General features: G+C 37.6%; 1 non-coding gene across 1 annotated transcript; it reads left to right on the forward strand.

Annotated features, from left to right (window-relative positions):
* The first annotated feature begins 842 nt into the window (after nt 1–842).
* Nucleotides 843–978, forward strand: LOC138090948 (U8 small nucleolar RNA). The gene has a single exon (XR_011145916.1). It is a non-coding gene; the product is annotated as a U8 small nucleolar RNA (small nucleolar RNA).
* The last annotated feature ends 8,024 nt before the right edge of the window (nt 979–9,002 follow it).

Genomic DNA, 9,002 nt, shown 5'->3' on the forward strand with positions numbered 1-9,002 from the left:
ATTGGGTCGTTTATTTTTCTGGAATTGAGCTGCATAAGTTGCTTGTATATTTTTGAGATTAGTTGTTTGTCAGTTGCTTCATTTGCTATTATTTTCTCCCATTCAGAAGGCTGTCTTTTCACCTTGCTTATAATTTCCTTTGTTGTGCAGAAGCTTTTAATTTTAATTAGATCCCATTTGTTTAATTTTGCTTTTATTTCCAGTATTCTGGGAGGTGGATCATAGAGGATCCTGCTGTGATTTATGTCAGAGAGTGTTTTGCCTATATTCTCCTCTAGGAGTTTTATAGTTTCTGGTCTTACATTTAGATCTTTAATCCATTTTGAGTTTATTTTTGTGAATGGTGTTAGAAAGTGATCTAGTTTCATTCTTTTACAAGTGGTTGACCAGTTTTCCCAGTACCACTTGTTAAAGAGATTGTCTTTACTCCATTGTATATTCTTGCCTCCTTTGTCAAAGATAAGGTGTCCATATGTGTGTGGATTTATCTCTGGGCTTTCTATTTTGTTCCATTGATCTATATTTCTGTCTTTGTGCCAGTACCATACTGTCTTGATGACTGTGGCTTTGTAGTAGAGCCTGAAGTCAAGCAAGTTGATTCCTCCAGTTCCGTTCTTCTTTCTCAAGATTGCGTTGGCTATTCGAGGTTTTTTGTATTTCCATACAAATCTTGAAATTATTTGTTCTAGTTCTTTTTTTTTTTTTAATTTTAAAATCTTTAATTCTTACATGTGTTCCCAAACATGAACCCCCCTCCCACCTCCCTCCCCATAACATCTCTGTGGGTCATCCCCATGCACCAGCCCCAAGCATGCTGTATCCTGCGTCAGACATAGACTGGCGATTCAGGTAGGATAATCCTTACCTGTTCCTCCTTTTGGAGGGCAGAATAGAACATGATGATTGGAGCTCGCATGATTCGTGATTAACGGCTCTGCATAATCAGGACTTGCAACACCCTGATTGCTCCTATCTGATTTGTTCTAGTTCTGTGAAAAATATGGCTGGTAGCTTAATAGGGATTGCGTTGAATTTGTAAATTGCTTTGGGTAGTATACTCATTTTCACTGTATTGATTCTTCCAATCCATGAACATGGTATATTTCTTCATCTATTAGTGTCCTCTTTGATTTCTTTCATCAGTGTTTTATAGTTTTCTACGTATAGGTCTTTAGTTTCTTTAGGTAGATATATTCCTAAGTATTTTATTCTTTTTGTTGCAATGGTGAATGGAATTGTTTCCTTAATTTCTTTTTCTACTTTCTCATTATTAGTGTATAGGAATGCAAGGGATTTCTGTGTGTTGATTTTATATCCTGCAACTTTACTATATTCATTGATTAGCTCTAGTAATTTTCTGGTGGAGTCTTTAGGGTTTTCTATGTAGAGGATTATGTCATCTGCAAACAGTGAAAGTTTTACTTCTTCTTTTCCAATTTGGATTCCTTTTATTTCTTTTTCTGCTCTGATTGCTGTGGCCAAAACTTCCAAAACTATGTTGAATAGTAGCAGTGAAAGTGGGCACCCTTGTCTTGTTCCTGACTTTAGGGGAAATGCTTTCAATTTTTCACCATTGAGGATAATGTTTGCTGTGGGTTTGTCATAGATAGCTTTTATTATGTTGAGGTATGTTCCTTCTATTCCTGCTCTCTGGAGAGTTTTTATCATAAATGGATGTTGAATTTTGTCAAAGGCCTTCTCTGCATCTATTGAGATAATCATATGGTTTTTATTTTTCAATTTGTTAATGTGGTGAATTACATTGATTGATTTGCGGATATTGAAGAATCCTTGCATCCCTGGGATGAAGCCCACTTGGTCATGGTGTATGATCTTTTTAATGTGTTGTTGGATTCTGATTGCTAGGATTTTGTTGAGGATTTTTGCATCTATGTTCATCAGTGATATTGGCCTGTAGTTTTCTTTTTTTGTGACATCTTTGTCAGGTTTTGGTATTAGGGTGATGGTGGCCTCATAGAATGAGTTTGGAAGTTTACCTTCCTCTGCAATTTTCTGGAAGAGTTTGAGGAGGATAGGTGTTAGCTCTTCTCAAAATTTTTGGTAGAATTCAGCTGTGAAGCCGTCTGGACCTGGGCTTTTGTTTGCTGGAAGATTTCTTATTACAGTTTCAATTTCCGTGCTTGTGATGGGTCTGTTAAGATTTTCTATTTCTTCCTGGTTCAGTTTTGGAAAACTGTACTTTTCTAAGAATTTGTCCATTTCTTCCACGTTGTCCATTTTATTGGCATATAATTGCTGATAGTAGTCTCTTATGATCCTTTGTATTTCTGTTTTGTCTGTTGTAATCTCTCCGTTTTCATTTCTAATTTTATTGATTTGATTTTTCTCTCTTTGCTTCTTGATGAGTCTAGCTAATGGTTTGTCAATTTTATTTATCCTTTCAAAGAACCAGCTTTTGGCTTTGTTGATTTTTGCTATGGTCTCTTTTGTTTCTTTCGCATTTATTTCTGCCCTAATTTTTAAGATTTCTTTCCTTCTACTAACTCTGGGGTTCTCCAATTCTTCCTTTTCTAGTTGCTTTAGGTGTAGAGTTAGGTTATTTATTTGACTTTTTTCTTGTTTCTTGAGGTATGCCTGTATTGCTATGAACTTTCCTCTTAGCACTGCTTTTATAGTGTCCCAGAGGTTTTGGGTTGTTGTGTTTTCATTTTCATTAGTTTCTATGCATATTTTGATTTCTTTTTTGATTTCTTCTGTGATTTGTTGGTTATTCAGAAGTGTGTTGTTCAACCTCCATATGTTGGAATTTTTAATAGTTTTTCTCCTGTAAGTGAGCTCTATTCTTAATGCATTATGGTCAGAAAAGATGCTTGGAATGATTTCAATTTTTTTGAATTTATCAAGGTTAGATTTATGGCCCAGGATGTGATCTATCCTGGAGAATGTTCCATGAGCACTTGAGAAAAAGGTGAAATTCATTGTTTTGGGGTGAAATATCCTATAGATATCAATTAGGTCTAACTGGTCTAATGTATCATTTAAAGTTTGCGTTTCTTTGTTGATTTTCTGTTTAGTTGATCTGTCCATAGGTGTGAGTGGGGTATTAAAGTCTCCCACTATTATTGTGTTATTGTTGATTTCCCCTTTCATACTTGTTAGCATTTGTCTTACATATTGCGGTGCTCCTATATTGGGTGCATATATATTTATAATTGTTATATCTTCTTCTTGGATTGATCCTTTGATCACTGTGTAGTGATCACTATGTAGGCCTTCTTTGTCTCTTTTCACAGCCTTTGTTTTAAAGTCTATTTTATCGGAAATGAGTATTGCCACTCCTGCTTTCTTTTGGTCTCTATTTGCATGGTATATTTTTTTCCAGCCCTTCACTTTCAGTCTGTATGTGTCCCTTGTTTTGAGGTGGGTCTCTTGTAAGCAGCATATAGAGGGGTCTTGTTTTTGTATCCATTCGGCCAGTCTTTGTCTTTTGGTTGGGGCATTCAACCCATTTATGTTTAAGGTAATTATTGATAAGTATGATCCTGTTACCATTTACTTTATTGTTTGGGGTTCGGGTTTATACACCCTTTTTGTGTTTCCTGTCTAGAGAATATCCTTTAGAATTTGTTGGAGAGCTGGTTTGGTGGTGCTGAATTCTCTTAGCTTTTGCTTGTCTGTAAAGCTTTTGATTTCTCCTTCGTATTTGAATGAGATCCTTGCTGGGTACAGTAGTCTGGGCTGTAGGTTATTTTCTTTCATCACTTTAAGTATGTCTTGCCATTCCCTCCTGGCCTGAAGAGTTTCTATTGAAAGATCAGCTGTTATCCTTATGGGAATCCCCTTGTGTGTTATTCGTTGTTTTTCCCTTGCTGCTTTTAATATTTGTTCTTTGTGTTTGATCTTTGTTAATTTGATTAATATGTGTCTTGGGGTGTTTCACCTTGGGTTTATCCTATTTGGAACTCTCTGTGTTTCTTGGACTTGGATGATTATTTCCTTCCCCATTTTAGGGAAGTTTTCAACTATTATCTCCTCAAGGATTTTCTCATGGTCTTTGTTTTTGTCTTCTTCTTCTGGGACTCCTATAATTCGAATGTTGGAGCGTTTCATATCGTCCTGGAGGTCTCTGAGATTGTCCTCATTTCTTTTAATTCGTTTTTCTTGTTTCCTCTCTGATTCATTTATTTCTACCATTCTATCTTCTATTTCACTAATCCTATCTTCTGCCTCCGTTATTCTGCTATTTGTTGCTTCCAGAGTGTTTCTGATCTCGTTTATTGCGTTATTCATTATATATTGACTCTTTTTTATTTCTTCTAGGTCCTTGTTAAACCTTTCTTGCATCTTCTCAATCCTTGACTCTAGGTTATTTATCTGTGATTCCATTCTGATTTCAAGATTTTGGATCATTTTCACTATCAATATTTGGAATTCTTTCTCAGGTAGATTCCCTACCTCTTCCTCTTTTGTTTGGTTTGGTGGGCAACCCTCCTGTTCCTTTACCTGCTGAGTATTCCTCTGTCTCTTCATCTTGATTATATTGCTGCGTTTGGGGTGGTCTTTTTATATTCTGGTAATTTTTGGAGTTCTCTTTATTATGGAGCTTCCTCACTGTGGGTGGGGTTGTATCAGTGGCTTGTCTAGGTTTCCTGGTTAGGGAGGCTTGTGTTGGAGTTCTGGTGGGTGGAGCTGGGTTTCTTCTCTCTGGAGTGCAATGGAGTGACCAGTAATGGGTTATGAGATGTCATAGGTTTTGGAGTAACTTTGAGCTGCCTGTATATTGAAGTTCAGGAGTGTGTTCCTGTGTTGCTGGAGAATTTGTGTGGTATGTCTTGTTCTGGAACTTGTTGGTCCTTGGGTGGAGCTTGGTTTCACTGTAGGTATGGAGGCATTTGATGAGCTACTATTGCTTAATGTTCCCTGAATTCAGGAGTTCTCTGATGCTTTCAGGCTTTGAACTTCAGCCTCCTGCTTCTGGTTTTCAGTTTTATTTTTACAGTAGCCTCTAGACTTCTCCATCTATATAGCACCGATGATAAAACATCTAGGTTAAAGATGAAAAGTTTCTCCACACTGAGGGACACCAGAGAGGTTCACTGAGTTACATGGAGAAGAGAAGAGGGAGTGGGTAGTTAGAGGTGACTGGAATGAGATGTGGTGAGATCAAAAGAGGAGAGAGCAAGCTAGCCAGTAGTCACTTGCTTATGTGCTCTCCATAGTCTGGACCGCTCAGAGGTATTTACGGAGTTATACAGGGAAGAGGAGAGGGAGGAAGTAGACAGAGGTGGCCAGGAGGATAAGAGAGAGGAATGAGAAGGAGAGAGACAAATCCTGCCAGTAACCAGTTCCTTAGGTGTTCTCCACCGTCTGGAACACACAGAGATTCACAGAGTTGGATAGAGAAGTGATGGGAGAGAAAAGAGACAGAGGCCACCTGGTAGAGAAAAAGGAGAGTCCAAAGGAGGAGAGAGTGGTCAAGTCTGTAATCTCGCTCTCAGGTAAAATTGGGTAGTGAAATTTGGGTTTTTAAATGTACAAAATTGACAACAAAAACCTAAGAGCAAGGATTAAAAATCTAGAGAAGAGGTTGGATTTTCAAAAGTACAATATTAAAGAAAAGAAGCAGAAGGAAAAAGGAAAAAAGAAAAAAAAAAAGCCACAAGAATTATTAAAAAAAAAAAAAACAAAAACCCACCAATAACCACCCAGAGACTATATATGGTGTTTGCCTTAAAAAAAAAAAAGTCTCTTTTTTTGAATATTAATAATAGGTTATAGAAATAAAAATTAGAGGAGAAATAGAAGACTTAACTATTAAAAAAAAAGTCAGAAAAAAGAAAAAAAAAGAAAAAAAAGGAATGATTTTAAAAATAGTAAAAATATATCTGGCCCTTCTCTGATGTTGTGGGCATTGTGGGGTCACTTCCAAGGCGGTTCCCTCTGTTTAACTTCTTCTTTATGCTGGTTTTTAAGGCTCACTAGTTCAGTCGCGCTGTGGGGAGGGGGAATGCTGCAAACAAATAGCGCTGTCGTGTGCACACAGTGTCTCAGCCCTGCTGTACCTGTCCCTTCTCGCGGCGTACAAACCGCTCCGGCTCTACAATGCTCAGCCGGGAACTGTCTGAGGCCGGCCCTAGGCTGCGTGCACTTCCCCGGTCTAAGCCGCTCAGGTTCGGCGCTCAGGTAGCCCTCAGAGGCGCAGATTCAGTTGGGACTGTGTTTTGTGCCCTTCCTGGGTCCGAGTAGCTCAGGAGTTTGGCGAGCGCGATCGCTGCAACTTGTCGCCTTTTCTGCCTCTGCTGCTCAGTTTTCTGGGTGGACCGCTGGCACCCCTTGTGAGGCAGATGATGACTGTCCAGCACCCCCAGAAGTCTTAGCAAAGAAGCCTGCTTGCAGTTTGGTAAGTGAAGTCTCTCCGGGTCTGTAATTGCCCCTTTCCAGCCTTTACGGCTCTGGCTGCCTGTCCCCGGCGGGGGATGGTCTGCAGCCGGCTTTTTCCGTTCCGTCCTTTGTTCTGTGCTTGGTCCTGGAGGTGTCTTATGTTCGAGCTTTTCGCGTGGTAGCTATCCCACAGTCTGGTTAGCTAGCCCCAGTTAGATCGTTCTGGTTGCGCGTGGGGCGTTCCTGCCGGATTCTTACAAAGCACTGCAGCCCGCGCCTCCCGGGCTTCCCTGCCCTGCCCCCACTTCCCAGTGGCGGATGCAGGCATCTGTGCTGCTTTTCTGCTGGGGGAGTTACTGTTGGGCTTGTAATCTCTTGGTTTTAATTATTTCTTTATTTTTCCTTCCTGTTATGTTGCCCTCTGTGTTTCCAAGGCTCGCCACAGACTCGGCAGGGAGAGTGTTTCCTGGTGTTTGGAAACCTCTCCTTAAAATTCCCTTCCCAGGACGGGCTTCCTCCCCACCTCCTTTGTCTCCTTTTTCGTCTTTTATATTTATTCCTACCTGTTTTTGAAGACAATGGTCTGCTTTTCTGGTTGCCTGATGTCCTATGCCAGCCTACAGAAGTTGTTTTGTGGAGTTTGCTCAGTGTTAAAATGTTCTTTTGAGGAATTTGTGAGGGAGAAAGTGGTCTTCACGTCCTATTCCTCCGCCATCTTAGGACCGTCCCTCATTCTTCAACTTTTAAAATGGACTATTTTGATATTTTTATAATTTGTCTTGTTTTTGCCTAAATACATATAAACTGGTCTATTTCCTTTTTAGTCCTACTTTATCATCTGTACCCTCTCCTTTTGCAGTGTAGTGTTTTCATTTGGTTCTAAGTACTAATTTTATAATTTTATTTATAAAATGATACATGTTTAATAGAATATACATAAGTATATAAGTATATATATTTACATTTTATCTTCCTATAATTTATATATAAATAGTTTAAATATGAACTCATTTAATGATTTCAATTGTTACCGTCATCAGCAAACATTACTTCTAAGTTGTTGATTTTGTCAAATTTGTTATAATTTCCTTTTGGATATTATATGCATAGTTTTGTTTGTTTTACAAATATGCTCAAAGTAAGTATGTATTTTTGAGATGTAAGGTATATGTATATATGTGTTTATACACACACACATACTTCAAGGCAATTGATGTAGTCTTCAAGGTTTCTGTACTTTCAGTTATTTTTTTCTGCCAGATTGATACATTTCTCAAATGAATATGAATATCTCAGAATATAATATACTAACATATATATTTTTCTTATAGTTCCATGTTCTGGATTTCTTTAATATGTTTTCTGTATCTATTTAAATTTTTTTATCTGTTTGATGCCATTTCTTTTTTTCTGTTTCACATATACCATTGAATTCCTTTCTCTCTGAAGCTTTAATTTCTTGTATTTTGATTTCTTATTTTTAATGCTTATATTTTTTTTAAATTTATCTGTTCCAAAATAAAGCATTGATAGATTGCTTTTTTATAATTTGAGAGTCTTTATCTTTGACTTATGAATTTAACTCAACTGTGTTAAAAGTACTACTATGTTAGGACTTATTTTTGCTATTTGCATTTTCTATTTATCACATTTTTTCTTCTTTTCTTTTTCTTGGCTTCTATTAGCTGAATCAACCTTTTGTGCTTTGTTAAGAGTTACACATTTTACATTTATATGCAAACATATTTTATCTTTTCCAATTTGATAAGCTCGTAAATACCTGTATCTTTTCCCTAAATATATTGTTCATGTCTGCTTATACTTCATTCTCTTCTTTCTTTACCCAGTTATATGATATTATTTGTTATTTAGTCCTGATTTTAATAGATTTTCATTTTGTTTGCTGGGCTTTTATTTTCTGTATGACAGTAACCTGAATAAACTTTTAATTTACTTATAATAAATCTCATAGAAATTCACCCCCTCCTTTATTTGTTTCTTTTCCTTTTTGACTGCACCAGGCAGCATGTGAGATCTTAGGTCCCAGACCAGGGATTGAACCCATGCCCCCTATTGTAGAAGGGAGGAATCTTAACCAGTGAACCACCATTGGAATCTCTTGTTTGAGTTGTTTTTTTGAGAATAAATTTGAAGGTGAGTCCTGAGGATTGCTCTTTCTAAGATGATAGTCAATATCTACGTATGATTATTGAAACGTAATAGAAAAGTTCTACAGACAGTGCAGCCCTATTTCACCCTTGAAATTGAAATTATGCACCTCAGATATGAACTTAAACTCACACAACCATGACTTGAACCCAGCCAAAATCCATGGTGTTCTAGCTGAGATCACACACCTCATTTTGGGTTTTAATGAAGCTCGAGTTCATAATGTCTCATTGCAGAAAGAATTCCATGAGAGACAGAGAGATAGGTAAGAAGTGCATTTATGTAGAGAGAAATACATTCTACAGACAAGAGTGTGGGTCATCTCAGAAGACTTGAGACTGGCCTAGAAATATGGTGTAGGTAGCTTTTATGGGTGGGTAATTTCATAAGCTACTGAGTCGGAGCATTGTTCCAACTATATTGGGGGAAGGAGTGGAGATTTTCTGAAATTGGACCACCACCTACTTTTTGGTCTTTGATTGGCCTTCGAA

Source organism: Capricornis sumatraensis, chromosome 14, assembly GCF_032405125.1.
Source record: "Capricornis sumatraensis isolate serow.1 chromosome 14, serow.2, whole genome shotgun sequence".
NCBI lineage: Eukaryota > Metazoa > Chordata > Mammalia > Artiodactyla > Bovidae > Capricornis > Capricornis sumatraensis.